General features: G+C 38.7%; 1 protein-coding gene across 8 annotated transcripts in view; it reads right to left on the bottom strand.

Annotated features, from left to right (window-relative positions):
- Positions 1-25,903, bottom strand: part of RARA (retinoic acid receptor alpha) — a 210,237-nt gene that overhangs the window by 141,706 nt on the left and 42,628 nt on the right. The window contains exon 1 of one of the 8 annotated variants that reach the window (XM_087713490.1): positions 14,619-14,721. The exons of 6 other annotated variants lie outside the window; for them this stretch is intronic. The gene's annotated coding sequence lies outside the window, so the exon portion shown is untranslated. Of the gene's footprint in view, positions 1-6,400; positions 6,500-14,618; positions 14,722-25,903 lie in introns of those variants that run through there. One more of the 8 variants, XM_014074010.2, reaches the window with a different exon arrangement.

The following is a 25,903-nucleotide window of genomic DNA, read 5'->3' as shown; positions in this document are numbered from 1 at the left end:
CTTGCTCTTTCAACCATGCTCTTGTATTTTAGTATCAATAATATTAACCAAACGTTGCATCTCAAAGTTCACTCAAGATCCTCTTGTATTGCTCTTGTATTTTAGCATCAATAATATTAACCAAACGTTACATCCAAGTTCACTCAAGAACTGAAATAATGGTGGGGAAATTGGTTTAATGGAAAAAAACATGAAAAAATGGAACTTTAATGTTATGTATGTTGACAGCAGCAAGATTACTTTATGCATAAAAATGGAAGGACAGTTTGATCCCCATAATGGATGAATGGCTGCAAAAGTTGATGAAGTTAGCAGAGATGGCTAAATTGACTGTTCTGATAAAATAAAAAAATGTAACTATTTTTGTTTTTATTTGGAAACCATTTCTGGATTTTGTGCTTGAGATAGAAAAAAATAAAACTTTGATTTTGAATTTACCGATTAGATAGATATGTACGAGTAAAAAGTTGAGATTTGATGTTACTATCTTATTTTACTGCAGCAAAGGGAGTCGGAAATCAACACCTTTTCTCCCCCCCCCCTTTCTACACGCTTCCCTTCCCTTTTTCTTCCCCTATTTTTCCTATTATTTGTTTTTGTATTTTTGTATTTTATACTATAAACTAATAAAAAAGAAAAATCTAAAAGAAGTGAAATGATACATGGCAACTTCAAGTCTGGGTGCAACTCTTTTTTTCTCGCTGATGAATTTCCATAGCTGGGTCGTATTTGTCTAAAATGGCAAATCTTGAAAGTATGAATCACAGCATTCTTCAATTTAGCAACTAGGATCCTTCATTACTTCTCATTAACTTCAGTGCACGATCAGCATGTTAAAGAAATAAGATTTCATAAGAACATTCAGATTTCTGCACTCCCACCTCACCAATGAATTAAAAAAAAAAGCATTTGCCAAAAAAAAACCTTCCCAAACATTTGTTAAGCTAAGCATTTGTCATATATTCCTAGGTATCCCCGCAACTTCCCATTCTGCATTGGAAAAAAAAGAGTTATGATCCCAACCCAGTGCCCCTATCTCGAATGGTATGATTGTTGCGCTTTTTAAATTATGTATTGTTTTGTGTTGGTGTCAAACTGTCTGTATCCCCTTTCCCTTGCTCAAGTTGTGAGCCGCCCTGAGTCCCCCTCGGGGAAAAGGGAGGCATACAAATGAAATAAATGAAATGAAATGACTGTAGATACCCTGTTTCAGAGCACTGGCTAGTAAAACACCGCAGCTAGTTAGACAGCCATAACAGGACAACACTGAAATTGTTGCTATGGCAATGCCACCCTCTTTCCTCCACCCTTGCTTCCCCAGTAAATGTGAAGTGAGGACAGAGCAGGAAGTGTGATGACAATCTGATGTGTGGTCACAGCTTTGTGGATTTCCTCCTTGTATTGGCCTAACACGCGACAACAATTTTGTTTTGGGGAGAGGCGAGTAGAACCAGAGATTCAGAGAAACTGAGATGACAATAAACAAAAAACCAACTCTTTCCAAGAGGTGAGTATGGTGTGATTATGAAACCATTGCTTAGTTTGAGAGTTGAGGATGCCAGTGTCCAAATGGGATAGAGCTAATGGAACAGGAAGATGGATTTAGGCTATTGAATCTGAGTCATAATCATACTGTTGAGTGAGTTGGGGGTAGGAAAAGAACATGAACCACAGCAGATTCCCCCCTTCAAGGTCTTTGCCCATGCCTCTCACAGCTGTCACAGAGGAGAACATGTAAAAGCAGGGGGACCTGGCTGAGTAAAGTGACATCCATATAGGAGATCAAGGTGATTTTCAGATAATTCCGACAGCACTGATCAAAAGCACCAAGGAGTCAATTTTTTTGGGGGGGGGGGGGAATAGAATATGGAAAATGCAATAGAAAAAGAAAGGGTTTTTTTTTTAAGTACCATTTTTTGGCTGTCACTTCTCCCTTGCTCAACATAACGTTTTGTGAATGAAGGCAACAACTGTGCAATAAAAGCTTCATCAAATTGAGGAGCACTGGATTATATTTGGTGGAAGCTTCCCTTCTCCCCATCTCCAGTCAGTGGACCCATGATGGAAATACTTTATTAAATATTTAGCTGGGCATGAAGTTGCCCAAGATGGCCATCATAAAAGGAAGCACACAACAGAGAGAACATAATCCAAATATTTCTGGAAAGAAAGCATTAGATTAGACTACTCCATCAGAACTGGTGGAATTGGAAAAGTGAGATTAATTCTCATTTCCAATCTTTTTCTGTGTTTTTCCCCTGGCAAAACATTATGTGTAATTTTCGAGCTTGCCATTTTAATGTTAAACAGCTCAGAATGGGAGATCAGTTTGTTGGTTCTGACTGTCATATTTCCTAGCTACTAAAGAAGAAACATATTAATAATTCTGAGACAAAATAATCAGACAAGTGACTCAAACTGCCTGACTTAACCAAACACTTTTCCCACTCGTCTATATTAGAAAAGCAATCAGATCTCTTCCTCCACACCAAAAAAAGGTCACCCAGGTTCATTTCAAATTACAGAGGTACCTTTAACCACACTTCTTATCAATTCTTTCGCAACAAACCCGAACTTGATGCTGGGAGTATAGTGAAAATTATTGAACAAAAACTCAGCAAAGAGATTGTTTCTATTAATCTGCAAAGCACCATAAATAACCTAAAGCTATAACAAATATTTAACTTCAAAGAAAAAAAAAAATAAGGCATCTATTGACTTCTTATCCTCACCTCATTGAGGGTAAGAAAGCAAGGACTAGCCATCTAGATTTTATTATTTTAAAAGAGCCAAGGTGGCACATTGGTTAGAGTGCAGCACTGCAGGCTACTTCAGCTGACTGCTAGCTGCAGTTCAGCAGTTCAAATCTTACTGGCTCAAGGTTGACTCAGCCTTTCATCCTTCCGAGGTGGATAAAATGAGGACCCAGATTGTTTGGGGCAATAGGCTGACTCTGAAAACCACTTAAAGAGGGCTGTTAAAAGCATTATGAAGTGATATGTAAATATAAGTGCTATTGCTATTATACTTGTAGTGAGGGTATATGGTAAAGCATCCAACATAAACTAATGACCAAAAGTAAATTGGAATTAATTTAGTTTCAGTAGATTTACTCAAAGTATGATTATTAGATGCTTGTTACATCTTTGATTAAAATTACTACCCTGTTTCCCTGAAAATAAGACCTCCCTGGATAATAAGCCCAATCGGGCTTTTGAGCGCACGTGATTAAATAAGCCCTCCCCCCCAAAATAAACCCTCCCTGAAAATATTGCAACACAGCAAAAGCCATGAGGTGACCATTCTCGTCACCTCCTGCACCTCAAAAATAATAAGACCTCCCTGAAAATAAGGCCAACTGCTTATTTCAGGGGTCAAAAGAAAATAAGACCCTGACTTATTTTTAGAGAAACACTGTAACATGTATAGATTTTGAATTTTCAAAAGAGAACATTTTTGTAAAAGGAGAGGGACGGGAATCTCAATGTGATTATACCCTATTATTTGCTAACAAGATAAAAGTATAATTGATGTTGAATGTAATAGAAAAAAAATCAAAATTGTTATTCCCATTAAACACATTTCCCATTAAATATCAATCTTACACTGGTTTAATCAAAAGCTTCACTGTTTTCAATGTAATTTAATGCTTACTTATTTGGGCATAAATTAAGGGATGAGTAGATTTAGGAAAGAGGAAGAAAAAAGCCTCTTTCGGTAACAATTTGCTCTCGTTCTTATATTAACAAAACAAAATGTACTGCCCAAGTAGCACTAACAAAGAAAAGAAGGTGGAGTACTATTACATTTTTTTATGCAGACCAGCAATGCTCATTCTCCAGGTACCTTAAAGTAAGCTATACAGACTGCTTTGGAATTTCCTTTTAAAAAAAAGTCCCTATTCCCTACATAATTTAGCCCCCTTAAAAACCAGATGTCTATCATGTGCACAATTCCTAGTCTAGAAAGCTACTGGACAATCTGCAATAGTTAATAAGTTCCCAGGGAATTTTAGATATAGGGGAAAGGCTAGATGCCATCAAGAGACAAAAAAGAGGAGATCCTGCCTTCCCCGGGGTGTTAATATCCAGCATCTATTGCATATTCCATTCTCCCTCTCTCCCGCCCATTCCCAGCCTCTATACAGACAAGTTCTCCCCCTCCTCCCAACAACAGGCCTTTCAACAGCAAAATGAAATTCCACCTGTTGAAGCAGCTCAGCTTCAGCAGCTAAAATTACCACCAAGAATGCACCACTCCAGTTACCCAGAGAAGGCCCAGACGCGCCATGCTGCCTCAGGAACAGGTGGCTGGACCCCACCCATCCTCCTACGCCTTCAGAAAAAGGCTAGGGGTATTTGGAATTGGGATGGGAGAATCGGGGGTGGGAGGAATATAATAGTCTTATCTTTAGAAAAACCCAAATGAGCAGTGTGAAAAAGCTGGCGGAATTTGGGTGCAGTGGGGAGAGAAAAGGGTTAAAAGCAGCTCCCTTGAGGATATCCCTTTCTTCAGATCTGTTATTCTCCACCCTTAAAAGGTAAACTAGCATCCAGTTCTGCACAAATTGTTAAACTAAACTAAAATGGAAATGGGCAATTTATAATTCAGCATGTTCACCATCTAAGCATTTCTTAGCCCAGTACATTGTATAAACCGGGTCACATTAAAATGCAATATGCTATGCCCAGATACATAAATTGTGTTAGATGAACACAAAGCTGCTTTGGTAACCCTTATCTTAGGATTGAAACATAGGGGTGCACAAGTTCTGTCAACTGAAGGAACACACTTGCTTTCAGCTGCACCTCTGTATGGAGGAAGCTAGACCCCTAACTGGAAATTCTCAAAAAGTTAAACAGGATTGGTTCTATCTAATATTTGGATCAAACACCACCTGGAAATTTTATTGTACTATTCCAAACATTAAAAAAAACCAAAAGACAATTATAGATCAACCATTTTTATGGATCCAGGAACTCTCCAGGAGTTAAGTCTCAAAAGAAATTGCTGGAGAAATAAATGCATCCCAAAATAGTCCAGGATCAGTCCCTGAAGTCGTTTTTGCCACCCAAATTATTATCATGGCATATCTCTCTCGCTCTCTCGCTCTCTCCCTCCCTCCCTCCCGCTTCCTCTCTCCCTTTTTCAAAGAGCATAAAGTGGGTTTCTGATCATTATAAGGTTGTTCTTTACTGGCTTACGGCAAACTAAAAGGACGGTAGATGGTCAGATCTACAAAACACATTTTGTGTTGTGTACCTTAGCCCTCCAAAATGAACTTAGGTAGGAAGCAATAGCTAGAGTTATGCACTTTTTCATCATGATGGTGCTTTCTATCAATCAAGCTAGGAAACCTATACCTGTGCTCTCCAAACCTCTGGAGGGCATGATGTGAGAGAGCCAAAAAGAGGATCAGCTTTCAGATATTCAAGGGAAATTCCAAGAAATGGGATTGTGTGCAAAGAGAATATCTGGCCACAAACAGTAACTTTTTTTAACAAATTTGTTGAACAAAAATTTTAATCCCTTTCATAATAAGGGACACTCCAATTGTGTTGTAGATAGTATTTCATACAAATATGAAACTGTGCTATTATTTACATACATGTAATGTGAAATGAAAAAGTGAAATACAATATTAATGAGAAGAATTTCCATGGTTTAGAGTTTCTTTTCTTCTTACAAGTAAAATCACTGTCAAACCTTTTACTATATGTTACTACACATGAATAGAATTATTCTGTAACTACTGCCTATTGATCATCATTAATTAGGAGAAATTATCCACCATGTACAAAAGGTACATGCTATCAACCTCATTTCCCTGCATATGTATTTAAGGCATCACACAGAGATTTATTCTAGCCAATAGGATGGCTCAGGTTTAAAGAATGCTAGGCTATTCATCCAGCCATTCAAATAATTCCATACCAGCTACCACAAAAAATGTTTTCTAGCACACCTGAATATACACAACTAGTTTAACTCCTTTCAAAGCTACAAGTGACTAACATTTTCGAGTTCCCATGATTTAAAAGATTAAGATCCAGGACACCAGCCACACTGAGTAAACATATAACTATTTACACACCTGGATTAAATATATTCTAATGATAAAGAAGTAGAAATAACTGACATAGATGTATTATTATCATAAAAATCCCAAAGCTAAATTTAGAAATTGGAATAAATTGTACAAATTAATATTACATAGATTTGCATATTTTGCATTCCTCATAATCTTGGCGAGGACAAGGAAGAAACAAAGAACTAGACCCACCCTTTGAACAACAGAAAACAATGTATTTAGCCTTTTTTGGAGAGAAAAAAATATCGTGAAAACACTGATCACAAACTTTTAAGCTGCTTTTCATAGCTCCAAAGTCGAGATTCTTACTTTCAAGGATGTAAAGCCAGTCACCCAACTCCAGATGAGGCAGTGCAATTGGTGTAGAAAGACATGCATTCAGATTATGCAATCCACTTCATCTGAGCAGCAGGTCAAATTCATCTGCACAGCAAACAACTGCAGACGGGACTTCTCCACACCATCCCTAAACCCTTGGTGGGGCAGGCCTAGACACAGATAAGGGAAGCACCCATTTTACTTGGCAGCAATCTCACTGGCAGGCCCTTCGCTGACTCACACATTTCCTTCCCCCAAAATGAAAGCTACAAGATACACTGAGTATATTGAGATATATATCCCCATGCCAAATCCACAAGGCCTCTGATATGCAGTCTACAGATTATATGATTTTGCAATCAAAGGCATCTAAATAGCACCTGTTTGGAGAATCTGGGCCACTACTATGCTTTCCCCAACTAGGTCCATTTTGTGTGGCAACCCTCTGGCTGGTAACAATTTCTTGCAATGGTCAAAACACAATTGCTCCCTGTGGTCACCACGATAATCACTTTCCCCCCTTAGAGAATGCATAAATACAAGAAAACTAGGAATGTGTGCCATCTATGCACACAATCAGATAGTCAAGCCAAGGGAATGACTCAGTGGCTATTGACCTTTGTATGTCAACCAAGTCCGTTTAAAGAACTGACCTACAGCTCATCCACCCCCTTTCTGTTTGTCCTGCCACGTCAAGGAGGTTAAATGAAGCTGTCCACTCATCTACTGATCTCCCTCCTAGTCCACTCTGCCTGCCCCTTCTGATATTGGAGGAAACCCCCTCCCTTTCTCTATCTCCACTAAGCCACCTCCAACTGTGGGAGGCGGATTAACCCATTTTCTTTAATAACCACATTTGTCACCGTAAATGTGATTACAGTTTGCTACCCAACTGAGTGTGCAGTGACCAGTGGTAAAGGCAAGTGCACATGCACGAGACTGGGGGGGAGGTGCAACAATACAGGAACGGACAGGTAATTACTTCTGCCCTCTCTGGGGATGGCAGGGCTGCCTATGTCTTGTTAATGTGGTCACTTTATTCACTCAGTTCTCATTTACTTCAAGAGCACACCCAGAGAAAACATTCTAACGCCAAGGGCTGTGTCTGGGGAAATATAAAGATGAAGCAAGATCAATGCAACTCCCCCCTCCCCCCTCCTCCATAAGCACAAAGAGCAAAGAGTTCCCCCACCCGCCCCAAATTGACTGATCAGCCAAGAGCTACTTGGTGCTACAAGACTCCAGTTGCTGTGAGGCTATTTAGTGATGGCCATAGATCACACCCCTAAGACAGAAGGCCAGTAGTAGCCTTGGCAGAAAAACTGCTTTTATTCATTTCATTTATTTTTTTAAGCTTATAGTGGCTGCAGAGAAACATCTAAAAGGAAGAGTTTGGTGATTAAGAGCTTCTCTCAAATAGGTGCTCAGCACTCCATAATCTCTGCCCCATATTTTTTGTCATACCTATCCCTTTGGTTCCATACCTGTTCCTTCCCACTTCAATAATGGGGAAAAAATGTAAGCAAGGGAGGACTAGGATGGAGTTCCTCTACAAGGCAGGATATAAATCTAAATAAATAAATAAAGCCACTAAACACTCATTTTTGAATTGGTTTAAATTTCCAATCCACAACCATTTACATAATTTTGGTCAATTTCCTAACATATTTGACTTAACTGGGTTATAGTGAGGATTAAGGAGGAATATATTTATTTGTTTGTTTGAACAAACTGACTTGTTTGTAAAAATCAGCTAAATACATTGCACATGAGGAATTCAGGTGTCTATTTAATATGCACAAGAAGCTTCAATAGCAGGTTCTCCTTACTACATGTAACATACATTCATCAAGGAAAGTTTCGTAGGAAGCTCATGATGGGGAAAACAGTCAGAACTTAAAACTTTTTTTCATTCCCTAACAAGCTAAATAAATTCAGACAATTGATCGAATTTGTGATCTATATTTTTCTACCAATACAAAAGTGCAGCACTATTAATTGGCAAAGCATAATCCTCTCAAAACTATATGACTGGAAGAGCTAGAAATAATGCTTTTGGAGCATGAGGGAGATAGTTCCTTGGTTCAACTACAGAGAATAATGACTTAATGTATTATCTCTTGGTGGCAAAAGGTGCTTTCACTTGAAATGATGTATTGTGTTCAGAAGTCTCAAGCCTGCAGAGTCCCCCTTTCTCCAAGTTCTCACTGTAATTCACATCCATCCATTCCCATTTTTGGAACATTTTTATTTATATTGGCAAGATCCTTCCTTGGTTTTGCATATTTTGCTGAACTGAGGTATCACGTATATGGAGCAATTTGGCAGAAACAAATTGAACTCGTTATGGCTCAAGAGCTCAAGCAGCTGCTAAACCTTCTGAAAATATTTTCTTAGAATATTGTTTAAGATTATGACTGGCTTCAGATCCACTAGTGCATGTTTGAGCAACTTTATTTGCTCCACTATTAAAATGGGGGGGGGGGGGAGGTAGAGTGAGGCTTTAAGATCTCTGCTAGATCAGACCAAATGCCTTTCTGATCCGGCATTCGATTCTCACAAGTGTCAACCGATGCCTCTGGAAAGCCTGTGGGTGCTCTTTCTTTCTTTCTTTCTTTCTTTCTTTCTTTCTTTATTTATTTATTTATTTATTTATTTATTTATTTATTTATTTATTATTTGTTTGTTTGTTTGTTTGTTTGTTTGTTAAATGAATGTCTCACTTTCCTGTTAGGAGTTCAAGGAAACTTATAAAATGTCCCTTCTTCAAATTTTTCCTCACAATTATATTCCTGTGAGGTAGGCTGGACTGAGAGTAACTTTCATTCACACTCTCATAATGACTATAGAGCCTCCAACAAATAAGCCCCAGTCGTCGTCATATCCTGAAGCCACAATAACTTTTAACATTCAAGAATTACCTAGCCACATATCCACATGAACATTAATGACTCACCCCAAAACCAGCTTTCTCCACCTCTGCCTTTCAAACAATAAAAACTACAAAGCTTTGTCCTTGGACTACTCCAAACTAAAAAGTCCAAATATTTCCATAAACCTTTGGGGCTTTTGACTTTTATTGGATAACAGGAGTTTCCCTGTGGTATGTGATAAAGATGAAAGTGGCAATGGAGGAAAACACCCAGCAATCTACAAGTTCTTCATCATTATCCACAAAGCCCATTCTTCCTCCCTAACCCCCCTTCCCAGACAATGAGGCCATTCCAAGGGAGTTTTGGCTGCCAAAACTCTCCTTTTCTCATCACATCCCTAAATCTCCCCAACTCACTCCTCTGCTTACAAGCGGGGAGAGAAGCCGGCAGTCCTGGCGCCCAGCTCCCTCGGAAATCCCAGCTGCTGGCCTTTCCATCTCCAGGTCTTTGCTGAAGGGGAGGGACACAAAGGCTAGAAGTATCATTTCTCTAGCTCAAATCCGGGAATAAACTATTTCCGATCCATATTGTGGAGGCGGGAATGGGGGGGGGTAGAGAGGAGAAGAGTCTGGAAGAGACAAGGCAGGCAGAGAACCAGTCCGCAGCAGCGCAGTCTGGGCAGAAAACAGCGGACATGGCAACATAAGCAGCTTCACGGTTATAAATAGATACCCCAAGAGATGGAACGCAGAAGGATAAAGGTTCATAGTACCAGCACTAGGGACCACATGAGAGTTATATAGGTGATCTGATGCTGTGATGGCGTGCCTTTTGATTATGGGAATCCTTAATGTCTGCTTTCTCCTTTTCCCTCTGCAAATATTGCCACCCACAGAGATATAAACATTTTGAAATGCCAACTTCAGGACCAGTCCGGATGCCTGCTGTCTGTCCCTTTTACTACTTGTCAAGATCTGTGGGGCAAGGCAGCGTGGGAGCAGAAGCAAAGCTGACAGCATTGCTCCCTCTCCTGTTCTCGTTTTCCTTGACCTCTCTGGTGAAAGAAAAACATACTGGAATATCCTCTCCAACTCCTGCTCCTGAATTAATAATAAAAAAGTAACGGCAAAGGCAAGAGGGAAAAAAAGTTCATATTTAGATTTTTGGGCTTTCCACTGGGATCATGTGAGGGAGGGACACCCCACATCAATATATATGTTTCAAAAACATGGGTTCATACCATGGAAGTGGGTCATTAATTTCACAGCATGGCTTGGCCATGTGTCACTCTAAGCCATGCTTAATGAGTCACAATCAGATGGGCTCTTTCAACACACTAAGGATAAAACATAAGCCATGGTTTTCAAATCACACCAACTGGGCTCATCCACCATCAAAACCAAACCAACAAAGGTCATGGTCTGCCAGAGATTCACAGTGTAGGCATGGCATTGCCTTTTTAGCCCCAGAATCTGGGACTCTTATCTGCCCCATGCTGTCCAATGTTTAAAATGAACAGCCTTCCCATTTATTCAGCAACCCAAAGCAGAATTGCTCTGTGGGTAAATACATTTTAAAAATTTGAATCTAAATCAAAAACTGGGAGAGGTTTACACGTCATTACTCTGATGACAGCATGTTAGAAATACACAAAGATATTTCCTACTGTGGGACCGGCAAGGATGATAGACTATAATAGCAGGAGGTAGGTATATCACCTGTATGTAACGACAAGGAGAGGAAACACTACACCATCTGGAGTTTTGGACTATGGATCAAAAAGAACGAACTGCCTTCTAGAGCAGTCTTCACCATCAAAGGCCACGTGCTGCCTATGAATTCTGGGAACTCTTCCACCTATATAGTTTCTAAAAAGTTTTCAGTGGAAGAGCTCATCCATGACCAAAATCCATGATAATTTAACAATTTGAAAATTTTCTGGAGGGGATCAGGAGGGTAATGGAAAAAAGATTCTCTTCTGTACAGTATAACCTATAGACTTTCTGCATCAAGGCCTTTTGATGCAAATATTTCAAAATACAACACTTGCAAAGGGGAAATAGTTGCCACACAAGACTCAGTCTAACATACATATTAGTCTTGTGATGTGGCCATGACAACAAAGCAGGGCATTAGCGCATACAAAGCTAGGGCTGCACATAAGTGTGTCATCTCAAACCAGCTCCAGAAAAACTGCAATTTCCATATACTACATTGTAAAAAGTTTCACATACATTACTATACAATGCATGTTCTGTTCTACACAAGTCATTCTGTTTCTGCTAACTATGACAATATTTGAAAGACAAGGGAATTCAATGAAATCCTGCCACCTGACCAGTGAAAATTCCCCTCCTTTCCCCATCCACTTTTGAGCTTTTGCTGGGTTTTCCCCAATTCACTTTCAAGTACATATTGCCCTCCTTAACAACTTGCTGCCATATTTTTCCTTCTCTTAACCAAAGTCCTTTTTCAGGTGCTTTAATTCTACATCCATCAATGATTTTCCACACTAATCTGGCATCCTAAGAATGGCAGCTCATTCATTCCCAATGTAACACCACTGGCACATTTCTTAAGCAGGCAGTATAAGGTCTCCACTGAACTGCAGAACTCTGATTCAGTTCATCACTCCCTTATCCAGAAACTCCAGCCTGATCCTTCAAAGGAGAACCTTGCTTGTTCACTACCCCATTTCAAAGCGCTATTTGGATCCAGTCAAGCGAAGCACTGCAAATAGAGACATCTCACTCCTTACGAGAGGCAAGAAGAAAAGATTTCAAAGGAACAGAGAAAAATCCAGCTGGGTGGATAAATACACATGACCCAACCCCAAATATCATTACTGTAGGTTTAAAGTTTTTAACTCTATTGAAACTACTCCAGATTGGAAGACTCGGGATACTGTTTGCAAGCAAGCTAATGAAGGGAAAAGTGCACTGGAAAGATAAAAAGTCAAGAAAGTACCCCAGGCAGAATTAAAATGGGGAAATTTTAAGAAGTCTGTTTTCCTTCGTCCACACAATTTCATAAGCAACAGAAGTCAATTAACAGAAACCAGGAACTTTCCTCACCAAAGACATAGGATGCAAAGTTATTTCAATATCACTAAACCAGAAAGGACCACCTAACACACACACTCAAATACAATTTGGAGTAAGCATTCATTTATTAATTATTAATAGAGAGCAATTAGGTATAGTGGGTAAGGCTATAAAACTAGAAAACAAAAAACAGTGTTCAAGTCCCTGCAAGGACTTGCACAGGCAGTCTCAAAAATTTTGAAACACATAAACAGAAAGGGAAAAAAACATTAATTACAATAAATTACTGTACTTGCATATAGAGATGGAATATTTTTGACATCCAGAACCATAAAACCAAACTATATTTAAATTTTTTTTAAACTTGAACCTTACCTGGTATATGTTCATGCTACTGTCACACTACTATATGAATATATTTTATCTCTATTACTGTATATGTTTCTACACCAATTCCAAACTTCTGTACTAATTTCTACTTGTAGTTATCATCAATAGATCTGTTGCTCTCTATCAGAGATATACTTATTTGCTGGTGATACTATATTACTCACTAGTTACAGCGCTCTCCTGTTTGGGGGCGAGGGGGGGATAGATAGACATATTGCATTTTCATCAAGTCAGTATAATTTTTCATGTTTTATTGTCATTCCGTTTTGCTAGAGTTGCTATTATTTATCTATGGCTGTTATTTGACAAAGCAAATATCTCAGCCAATTATTCTGCTTAGTGGTCATTCCACCACTGGCAACCCAATGGAAGCAGCTGAAAGCCTAAAGGTTCAACTCATGGAACTGGAAATTAATAACAGCATTTGTCTAATGTATATTTGGAATTTTTCCCAAACCAAAACTTAGATACAAATGCTGTGTGTGCAATAAATCCTTTATAAAAGGGCCAGATAATCTTTTAATCATTAGTCGATTTCTTATTTTCATATTTTGTACAAGTAATTGAAGACTTATCTTTAAAAAAAAACAAAAAACAATTCCATTTTGCAATGCCACATTTTGGCCACCTTTGGAGTTTTCCAAAAAGAGGTTATATACCCCTTTCCGTGAAATTCTAGTTTAAAATTCCCAAGTGCCCAGATTGACTGTGGCCATTCTTATTTTTCAATCAAATGTGTTGGGCACCAGAGTCATGGGAGTTAGGCAGGATACAAATTTGTTTAAAAAATAGATAAGAAAGATCACAGCAAATACATGTCCTTCGAAATCAAATACTTGTCTTTCTACAAAAATCAATTCCCCAAAATGTTTGGAAGTCAACAGATACCAATGTGGTGTTTGGGCAAAACATCATAGTTCTCTTTTTGGAGAATCTGTCACTCTTTGGGCCACATAACCAATTTCTCCAAATCAGGCTCGTAATGACAGCTGGGTTTATTTCTATTGAAGTGGCCACTACAGCTGTGCAAACATTTGAAAGAAGCGCTTCGCAACATGTGGGCGTGCAAACAAAGCACCTCTCTTTGAATCCAAGTGTGAAGCAGCTTTCCAAAAGGTATGGGTCTCTTAACAATTCAAAGAGAGGTGCTTCATTCTTGCTTCCACACACACATTTCTGACTCTTTCAAATGCTTTTGCACAGCCCTTCAGGCTACTTACACTAAACATTATAATGCACAAGCCCTCCCAGAGTTCCTCAACTTGAATTCTTTATTCTGTGCAAAATTTGTTTTACATTTTCTTCCCCAGGCGCATGAGGACAGTTCCATCCTATCTAAAGATCAAAGTGATCAGGTGACAGGAGGGAAGACAAGAGGAGAAGCGCTTCAGAGATCCGTGGCAAGTTGTATTAGGATGGTCAATTCACATTCCCTAAAGCAGAAAACAGTGACAAATAAGATACCTGTTTGGGCTTCTGTGTTCTGGTTTTGCCCTGCTGGACACAAGATTTTTAACCAACCTGCCATATTCCCATGTGAGCATGCAACTACTATCATATAAGGAAAGGAAAGGCAGAGTATACTCAAATATCTTCATTACTTAAGAGAGCAATGATATATGACTCTCAAAGCAAATCAAACCAAGAAAGTTTTTTAAAAAACCAGTCCTACCAACATTCTTTATCCAAATATCATGAGGATTGCCTAGCACTCTTCTAAAATCCCCCTAAAGATGATTTTTAAAACTGGAAACTATGGCAGTTGGGAAGAATGCCCTACCACAAAGCAAAATAAAGCCAAGGTATATTGATTCTGTTAAATCCACATATAAGGCATTCTACAAAAAAAAACCCACAATTTTTCATCAACAGTCAAAAATATTAGAATTGCAAAATTCTAACCTTTAGAAAGCATTGATGGATAATCTGTGGCTCAACCAATGTATCCGGAAGAATTGATGGCAGCAAATTCTGGAGTCCATAGTATAGCTAAACTGCAAAATTTAGATGATTAATATGGCAGGAAAGTAGTAGAATTTTCTGTAATTCTTTGCTGCCATTGAGAGGACATCCTGATTTTTGCAGGCCAAATATTCCTATATAAAATATTTTTTCCTGTGTTCTTTTTTTTAAGAGAAATGTGTTAAGATTACAGATGATTGTTTAGCTGCCATTTCAGTCACATTAGTTACTACAGAAATGATAAAGCAATGAAACCCTTTCTTCTAGTATTCTGACGAAATCTCATAAGCAAGTCACAGAAGACAAACAACTTTCACAACTTCATTTGTGTACTTATACTTACATGCTGCCTCAATTAAGCAACTCTGAAAGTATTACAACTAAGATACAGTATACAAATTGCAACAAATATTCCAAAACACACACACACACAAAATAACACCCGAAAAGCCATCAGATACAGACTCTTCCCCAGTAAGGACCAAGATCATATCATCCCCAAAAGCTCTCTGGAAGAGCTAGGTCTTGATAGTCCTATGAAATCTTAGCAGCATTAAAGTTGTTTTGATCTCTGGAGGTACACTGTTCCAGAGAAAGGGAGTTGCAACACAGAACACCTGCCCCAATGACGTATTCCCAAATGGCTGGGTCCCAGAGGAAGTCCCCTCCTCCAGATTTTGCTTGATGAGCAGATGGCACTGGGAATAAATGGTTTCTAAGATACAAGTCTTCAGCCATGTAGAACTTTAAAGGTGACTATTATTGAATTGCATCCAAAAGTTACCTGGCAGTCAATGCAGCTCTCAAAGTAGCAGTTTCTCCAAAACTGATTCCACTTATAGCCTTTAGGCTTTTACTTGGTCTTTAAGGAAGCACCACGTATAGTGCATTATTAAAATCTAATCAAGAAGTAATCAATGCATCAATAACCCTGAGCAGAGCCTCTTGATACAAAAATAGCCATAACTGGCACCACAGAGGGAACTGTGTAAAGGCCTGACTGGGCCACAACCACTATCTTATCCTCAAGCAGGAGTCTAAGAAGACCTCCAGACTATTAGTCAACTATGTACCTGCAGTGCAAAGCTCTATATAGGATGAAAGATGGAAAATTACTGGAACTGACTGCCTTCTTAACTCACCAACATTCCACACTGCTTATTCCAGATCCTAGCAGCCTCCAGATACCAGGACAGAACCTCTATCTCATCTCCTTATTGGCCCTGTGTCAAGATATACAACTGGCTGTCATCAGCATACTAATGATACCTGACCTTATATCTATAAATGAACTCCTCCATGTAACTCCACTTGGTCCAAGAGGATCAAGAGTATTAAACTCTCTCATCTCAATCCACAATTATCTACAAGATCAGTGTGGTCCAGTTAAATGCTCAGGCCTGAAACGTGACTAAAAAAAATCCAGATAATCCCCTTTTTAAACACAATTTTACAAAATTCCTTTCTTGCATTCATTTTATCTCATACACGCACACATACATACATACAATATAAAAATAAAAAGCAAATGTAAGGGGAGGGGGAAATCAACCAGGACAAGGAGAACAAGTTAATACAGATGCTTTAAGTAGCCATTAATTTGAGTTTGGCTCAGCACATTATGTAAAACTAATTAATGTGGTTTATGAGCCACTACTTATTGCTTACTATGTGTGATCCAAACCACTCTAGTTTGTTCTACAAACTATGGTTAAAAGCATGAACTCAGCCACTTGGTTTCTTGGGAGAATGATTCCACCAAAAATTATTCAAATGCACTTTTTTATTATTGCTTTTGTATTTAAAATATCATGATTTTGTATGAAGGAATTGGCAACCTAACAGAAAATGTGGCATTAAAGATAGAACAGCAGTTATAATCCATTCAAAGATGGGAAAAATAGTCCAGTACCGCATTGGCAATATTGAGACATATACATATTCATATCCAGTTCAGTTTTTCTCCTTAAAAATGCTCACCTTCTCTAATCCTTTATTCTCATCCACTATCCACACAAATCTTCTGCTTACGATGATTACTGAGGCAGCCAAATGACCTATTCTCTCACTCTGCCATAAAAATATTTCTCAATATTGAAAAGATTATTATTAGGAGTTAAAATCAAACTCCATCACTGCCAACCCCAGGCAGAGAACTGGGAAGAGATTTGAAGTGCAATCTCAAGTTCCTGGGTGATTAGTTCTTGAATTAAAATGCGAGTGACCTCCTCAGCTTTTTGTGGCAAAGAGTTCCATAGGCCACTGAACTGTGTTTATCTTGGAAACACTATTTTTCTTAATATAGGCCAAATCAATCACGTGATTTACAAATTACTTAACTCTGAATTTCCACCTGCCTACAACATGACAAAGCATATCACAGAAATAGATTCACAATTTGTGTTACAGATGCCTAACACATACATACATACATACACACACACACACACACACACACACACACACACACACACACACACACACACACAGAATGAGAGAGAGAGAACGTATTTTCCCAGGGAAACCCAAGTTCCTTTTTTAAAAGAAAAAAGAACTAGTTGACAAGAAGCAGTCATCAAGTCTGACGCAATGTTTCCTGGTGTCACATCATATAGTTTCATTCCAGCTAAAGAGGAACATCTCCGAACAGGCAGGGTAGAGGGGGCAGAAATAACTGCTCAACAAGGAGAATGGTTATTGCCGTCAATGTAAATGTTTATACAAGAAGTGGTTTTCTTGTATATTGGTTTCACTGTATACAAACTATTCATTAATAATCTTGAATTCATGATGAGATCTAGAACAGCTTCTGCACTATCCCCAGTCATGGCAGCTGCCTTTGAGAACAGCAACTCTCTCAGCTCAACTTACTGCATAAGATTGCTCAAGTACTAAAGTGTGTGTGTGTGTGTGTGTGTGTGTGTGTGTGTGTGTGTGTGTCCCCTTTTGAGCTCCCAAAGGGGAACATATACAAGTAAGAAATGATTAAATAGATACTGTTCAATTTTAGTTAATGTAAATCTCCATTAAATCAAGTATAGGTTTTGTTCTAGTTGTAAACACTTATTTTTTAAGCTATCCCCTTTTCCAGACAGACCACTGAAAGTTGCAGTGCAATAGTGCAGTTAAAAGGCCAACCCACCACCCTCAACAAAAGCTCCTGTTTATCTTTACATCCATCCTTCTGTATCCATTCTGCATCCTTCTATTGTCCTTTCAAATATGCACATACTCCTCTAAGCCAGAGGTGGTATTCAGCCAGTTCTGACAGGTTCTGGAGAACAAGTAGAGGAAATTTTGAGTAGTTCGGAGAACCAGCAAATAGGCTGGCCACGCCCCCGCTGCCTCCCAACTGATCTTCTTTTGTTGCCTTGAACAGGAGAATGGAGCTGGAAAGCAAGTTAGTGAGGTGGGGAGGGAATGGGGATTTTGCAGTAACCTTCCCCCATGAGTGGGGAGGGAATGGGGATTTTGCAGTATCTTTCCCCTGCCACACCCACAAAGCCACACCCACAGAAGTGGTAGTAAATAATTTGAATCTCACCACTAATCATTACCAATCAGGACAGAACTCTTAACCACATTAAGCAAAGAACAATCTTAGAATCCTTAAAGATGATGGGCTGAAACAAACTGATGATATTCACACAGAGTAACATTTTGACATTTTATTTGGGACCTACCTAATAAAAAAGATAGAAAAAAGGTTTTCAATGGAGGCAGACTTTTCTGTAAAGTATTTTTTAAATGTCCAAGCTTCCTTATCCAAAGAAAGATAATTAAAAATTCAGAGATGACCTGGAATATTTTGCCAACAGTGGCATATTTTTCACTAGCTATCAAAATGCACATACCAATCCTTCCACAACACAGAACTGTAATCTCACTATTTCTTATACAGAGCTGATAGGAAATCTCATATCTAGGTCAAGAAATGGGAGACTCTGAAAAGCCAAGCTCTGCACAAGGAAAATGCATTATCTGGGACTTATACATGCATTTGTTCTTTGTGTTTGTGTGCATACAAGCACGCGCACTTACACACATGAATAAATATATTTTAATTTTGCTAGCGATGGAGTGAGGTGGAATTTTGTAATAAAAAGGACTGAAACCCTACTGTCAACTATAGAAATAGCATTCAACCTCCAGTGTCTTAAGAAATAATTCTCATCTGGCTATGCATAATAATCAGAAACTGCCTTCCTTCTTTTTAATGGAAGTTGAAATTCTTATAAAATGAAATCTGTATTCAATAGTACATATTTCTGCATGTTGCAGAATGGTACATCTATTTTCACCCTTGGGATGCCTTCTATTTAACAAATAATTGATATTCTGGTTCATAATATTTCTACCTTTAAAACAACATGAATAAATGAGACAAAGCAGTTTGCCCCATTTGATTATTTTGCTTAAATCATGTGATTTATTCTAGAATTAAATTATAATTTTATGCAATAGAAGAATTGGATTTATGCATTTTTACTGTGTAACACACTACTGCTATAGTACAACTTAGTATCATCTAATCTCAATTAATGTTACATTCTGGTCCAATAAAAGAGAAGCATTTTATTACATACCATGATTAACTTATTACAAAATCCATTGCTACAACACAGTGTAATTCGTGCCAGCTGCTTAGGATGCTAGGCTCATCTCTGGCTATTAACCAGAACCGCTAAGAGAAATCTCTAGAACTTATAGCAATGTATAAATGGCAGTGAAGAAGTACATACAACAGAGATATATCATGAGCTTTAGGTAGGACCTTGGTCTGATTGCTTTAGGCCAATGTTTCTCAACTGCAGCAACTTTAAGTGGCGTTCAATTCCCAGAAATCTCCAGCATGGTAAAAGGTTAAAAAAAAACCCATTGCTTTAGGCTACTCTTTACCTTAAGTAACTTAAGCTGTAAATTCCTTGAAGTGTAGTCTATTCATTCATAAAAAACTGCCTATCTTTGTCTGATAATCATATATATTTAGAGAGCCAGCTTTCATGAAAGCTAACACAAAATCCTCTCAAGATATGGGTAGACAATCTGAACCAAGAAACTCATGCAACCCTGAATCCCTTCTCTGCCACTATGGTTGATCTTTCCATCTCACTGGTGAAAATGTTTTTTCCTGCCATTTTGATCACTGAACACATGAAAACTGCCCTGTAAGTCTTAGAATAAACTTGACATGTTTTTAAAATGAAAGTTCACAAAACAGATTCTAAAAGATCCTTAGTAGAAGGAAAATCATTGCTCCATTGAGTGTGAAATAACACTGCATATTTTATAGCTTCAATTTACCTTTGCCCACCCACTCTTTATCTCATGAGTACAAAACTATGGCTCCTTTACAACTTGTGAACTTCAATTCCCAAAATTCCTGAGCTAGTCAGCCAGAATTCTGGGAGTTGAAGTCCACAGGGTATAGTTGCCCACTCCTGCTTTAAGTGCAACTCCTGGCCATGAACAGGTTGAATATTCTATGTTCATTTCAGAAGACTTTATTCCCCCTCTGCCTCTTATTCTTCATCCCTCCTGCATATATTTGCTTCCTAAACAGCCAACCACCTCTCTTGAAATGATTTCTTGAAATAAATAAATGTATTTGCATATACGTACTCACAAACAACTGTTACAGGTTTGGATGTAAAACTCCCAAGGGTACTACAGAGTGAAAAATATATTATTTTGTGCATTGATCAAGAAGGAGGAAGAAGGAAAAGGAAGGAAGGAAGGAAGGAAGGAAGGAAGGAAGGAAGGAAGGAAGGAAGGAAGGAAGGAAGAGGAGGAGGAGGAGGAGGAGAAGAAGAAGTAGTAGTAGTAGTAGTAGTTGTTGTTGTTGTTGTTGTTTTAGTAGGAGTAGGAGTAGGAGTTGTAGTTAATATCCTCAACCTAAGGTTTTATTTAGGTTTATTTTTAAAAAAAGATAGAAGTAGGAACCAAATAAAACAAAATTTACACATTGCACAGTAATCTATTTTCCCCTTTTTATACAAACCATGTTGGATACTTCATCCACATCAACCTTACTGAGAGGTAATAATTGGAAACTTAACTGTATTCTCTCTGTTTACATTGCTGGTGTAATAGTGAAAGTAGGGCATAATAACCTGGATACTTTTACCAAGGTTATGTGAGGGCAAATGTATTTGTGCAAATATTGTATTCAGGGTAAGTAACTTTTTATCAAGAAATGTTAAAAAGGGGGTTCCCAGAATTCCCTTTGGCCCTTTAAAAAAGAAAGGTACTACTCCTTAGAAAAGATGGTTATTTTTCTACTCTCAGGAAATCTGCTTTTTGAAATGGTAGCTGTGAATTCCCCTGCTTCAGGGGTACAGGCCATTTTCTTCTGTCTGGAACAGGTTTTCTGACTGCACAGGCAGGCCTAGTTGAAACCAAAACCACTTTCCTCTTTGCTTGCACATCTTTCACTCCCTTGTTCTGCACCATGTCCTCACCAGATTCCAGAGGTACACTCTGACATCTTGGAAGGCCGCTGAGGTCTGGGTGATGTCAAGCCAAGAGCTGGCTGTACATCCTACAGTTATGGATTGCCCGATCCTATACAACTCAAAAATCTGAAAGGAATTTAAAACAAACTCATTGCTTCTCAAGTTTGCAGAGGACAAAACATATTTGCTCCCTTTTTATTTACAGATAGTCTTCATTTAGCAATCACAAATGGGACAAACTCAGTCATTAAGCAAAGCAGTAGCTAAATGAAACTACAACTATGCTTAAAGTCTGCAGAAATTCTCAGTCATCAGGTCATGGTTGTCCCAAAGGTATTTTTTCAGGAGGCTACTGGACTTCCTTGTTTAAGACGTCTTAAAACAAGACAGTGCAGCTACCTCCTGAAAAGTATATTTGGGACAACCATGACCTGGAGGACTAAGAATCTCTACAGACTTTTAGCTAGTCAATTTGGGATGAACACCCTTTGAATGGTGTGGGAGTAGGAATGGATTTCCAGAGGGAAAAACTGCAGATTAGAAGAACCAGGAGCACTATCCTCAGGTGACCCTGAGGACACAGGAAAAACCTCCAAGTGCCCCAACAACCCTCTAAATGGATGCAAATTACCAGCTATATATAATTCCTTCCATTCCTCATTATCCTGTCAGAGCTGTAGAAGCTTCTTGGATGAGAAGCAAAACGTCTTCAAAGAAAAACAAGAAAGTCCAGTTGCCTTCTGAAAAAGCATCTTGGGCACAACTATGCTTATAATCTTACTTTACTTGACACACCTGCAATATTGTAAGTGTGGGCGCTACTTTTCATCACTACTGTAACTGCAAAAGAAAGCAGTCTCTAAAAGAGGACTAGCTATGTGACCTCGCACAAGTCCAGTTTCAATAAACATTTCATGGGTGGCAGTCACACACAAAAAAAGCTAAACCACAAAAGGTTCTTCTCACAACACTACAAATCAATAGTCAGTTTCAAAATCCCAGACATATTAGCAATAGCAGTTAGACTTATATACCGCTTCATAGGGCTTTCAGCCTTCTCTAAGCGGTTTACAGAGTCAGCATATCGCCCCCAAAGTCTGGGTCCTCATTTCACCCACCTCGGAAGGATGGAAGGCTGAGTCAACCTTGAGCCGGTGAGATTAGAACCGCTGAACTGCAGATAACAGTCAGCTGAAGTGGCCTGCAGTACTGCACCCTAACCACTACGCCACCTCGGCTCTTTCCCATAGCTCCACCTGGCCTTGCTATGGCAACCCTCAAGATGCTGCCAAAATGGCTTTAGGGCTGAAGGATCTTACTTGGAGTCCCATTTGAAATAGAATCTGGTGTGATCTAAGCTGTGGGCTACCTCCCAAATTGGGCCTTGCTCCATGCTAAACAACAGATAAATTTGGGGGTACCATAAGCCACTCTGAATTGGCTTAGCAATAGGCTAAGTGATAGCATACAGGTAGTCCACAATTGAGCTCCAAATTTCTGTTGCTAAGTAAATTAAGTAAATTTACTTAAGTAAAATTTTATGTTAAGTAAAATTTTATGTTAAGTAAAATTTTATGTTAAGTAAAATTTTACCTCATTTTACAATACTTTTTGCCACTGTTGTTAAGTGACACACCGGAGTTAAGATAATAAGACGGTCGTTAAGTGAATCTGGTTTTTTCACCGACTTTGCTTGATTGAAGGTTGCAAAAGGTGATCATGTGATCCTGGGACACTGCAACCATCATAAATATGAGTCATATAAATATAAATAAATATAAATATGAATGTTGCAACAGTCATTAGTGTAAAAACTAGTCATAAGTTACTTTTTCAGTAACTTAGAACTGTCACTAAATAAACTGTTGTAAATTGAAGATTACCTGTACTATAGCATTCCAAAGATCATGAGATCGTTTTAGCCTCTCAAAATTTCTTTATTATCCCAGTCTACTTTTGCTTGCTTTTCTGAATAAGTGTAATAATTAGTTCTGTTTTCTAAAAAAAAAACACTGGAGTGGAGCCATCTCCTGTTATCATTGTTTAAAAATGCTTATGAAACCCACAAAAACACAGTACAAGAAATACAACAGGAAAAAAAGTTGAATTAATGAGATTATATGTTTTGTTGTCTTTGTGGTATTTGAAATATATGTGTAATATTAAAAATAACACACACACACACACACACACATATATATATATATATTCATAGATTTTATATATACACATACATATACATATACACATACACACATACATAAAGAGAAGATAGGGAGGGTGGTAAGCACTTAGGGGAAATATCTACTATCATGCTGATGAATGTATTGCCTACTCCAACTTAAGCACAAATCACTGACTATATTCACTGACTTCTTTTGAACATGGACAGCATTAATAAACCATGGGTGGCTTTACCATGACCCAGAAAGGAAAAACCTAGAACAAATTGGGACTTCTTTCCCTGACTTTGAGCATGCCAGGTTTATATATTAGCTAAATAAAACATATAACCCTCCATGTTCTTTCTCAATTAAATGTGGTATATAAATTTACAAAAAAAAAAAATTACCATATTTTTTGGAGTATAAGATGTACCTTTTCCCCCCCAAAAGAGGTGAAAATCTGGGTGCGTCTTATGCACTGAATATAGCATTTTTGGCCTCCTGAACCCTCACCCCCTTCGCAAAAATGGACGTCCAGAGGGTTAGGGAGGCCTGCAAAGTGCTCCTAGGGGCTGGGAAAGCCAAAAAGGAGCAAAAAATGGCCCGTTTTGTGCCCCCACCCCAGCCCCCAGGAGCACTCTACAAGCCTCCCAAAGCCTATGCATGCCTGTCTTTCACAAAAAATGAGGCATGCAGAGGGTTTGGGAGGCCTGCAGAGTGCAAAAACTTTTTTTAAAATTTATCTTTTCAAACTCTTGGTGCGTACAGGTAAGTATAACTTTTAGTGACTTTGGCAACAACACAGGAGAATTCTGAGGATGATCAGTGCAATACCCTCTTCAAATTTATAAAACAACTCCAGTCGTTTTAGCTACAGTTATTCACCTGGTTTGCCATTCTGTCACCTGTTTTAAACTTTTCTTTCATCATGCTGCCCATGTCACTAGCTCTCTAGCCAAAGCCAGTTCTTTTAAAAGTGTAAATGCAGCCTGGATTTGGTTTTAGAATGCCTCTATGTAACATCCTGTCTGTCAGTTTAAAGACAGGACAGGATCACAGAGTAGAGGAAGCTTTTATGTCAGAACATGTGCTAATTTTTTTCTTGGTGGAGACCCCCCAAATTTCAGAATTAATGTAATGGATTTGTCATCACATCCCCCCAAAATTGGAGACTGTGACTGAAAATTTCTAAGACCTTGCAACACCAGACAAAAGGACTGATGTGTTAAAATAATGAATGCCTTCCTGCGGCAACAGACCCACCTGGGCACGGACAATACTTCCATTCCCTTTCCACCGACCTAACATGCTCTTGAAAAGTCAAGCAGGTACTCAGCTCAGATTTGGGAAAGGCCCAGTTAAAGAGACCATGACGTCAAGACTCTGCTTTTTTTAGCTTGCCTCTTGTGCAAAAAACCACAGATGCTGACCTTCAGCCCTAGTTCCCAATGCCAGATATTTCTCCTGGCCTGCTCTCTCCCTCTTCAATGGCAGGGGATGGACTTCGCGTAAGTGATACTGAAAAAAGCACTCCTAAATCCATCTTCCATTCAGAAGGCTTTGCACCTACCAAAGCCAGATTGTCCTTTCAAGCATATCTCAATAGCTTCATCCAGATAAATCGAACTGTCCCAAATCACCGGCTTAGCCATCTGCTAGGAATCTTATATTTTTGGAGAAATGAAAACATAGTAGAACAAAAGAACAATTAAAATCTGCTAAGTTTTGCAAGGAAGCCCACAAAACCATAAGGCTGCATTACCGGTCTCGGTTGACCCATTCAGAATTCAAATTAGATCACTGTTAAAATACCTGGAATGTACTTGACACAAAACACTAAAGACCTATTCAAAAATACTATTCACAGATCTGGAAAAGTATAAGATGATTTATAAGATGAAGAAAGTTAAAAAGGCTTAGGAAGAATTGCAGCATTAAAATAAATAGTCTACCAATTTTCTGTTTTAAATTTATTGCAATAAAATTGAAAATATGTATTAAATGACTGGCAAAGATTAAATGCTCCTAAATGGTTTTCTAAAAGACCAAGAATTACCTTTCAGATACAAGATTTGAAAAAGATGATGATCCAGCAGCCCTGAAGTTTAAAGTACAGTTAGTCCTCCACTTATGACCTATTAATTAAGAGATTGTTCAAAGTAATGATGGTGTGAATGAAAAGACTTACAACTTACAGCCATTACAGCATATCCCAGTCATGTGATCAAACTTTGGAAGATCTACAGCTGACCAGAGGAGCACTTAATCTCCCTCCTCCCCACCTATCCCCACCCCAATTTATGCACTTTTAGCCCCCTGTACTCCACAGCCCCTGCCATCCTAGCTGACTTTCCCCATTTTCTTGCTTCCCCTGACCAACATGCCTGACCTGGCCCTTTGAGATAGCTGCTAGATGCACAAGTCCTTCCTCACATGGTTGTTCATGGTGGTTTTCTCAAGATACCTTGGTAAGATGGTCCCATGTGGCCAGCACATGCCTCACAAAGGCATGCACCAATGGGCGCATGTCTCAGCAAGAGCAAGAAGACAGCAAAGGTGCAGAGTGTCAGGGGTCTTGGGTGAAAAGCAGTAAGGGCTGGGGCTT

Source organism: Thamnophis sirtalis, unplaced genomic scaffold, assembly GCF_051295495.1.
Source record: "Thamnophis sirtalis isolate CommonGarterSnake01/CBP01778 unplaced genomic scaffold, rThaSir2_p1.2 scaffold_4, whole genome shotgun sequence".
Classification (NCBI taxonomy): domain Eukaryota; kingdom Metazoa; phylum Chordata; class Lepidosauria; order Squamata; family Natricidae; genus Thamnophis; species Thamnophis sirtalis.
The sequence above is the reverse complement of the archived record's forward strand: the minus strand, read 5'-3'. Positions and strand labels throughout refer to the sequence as shown.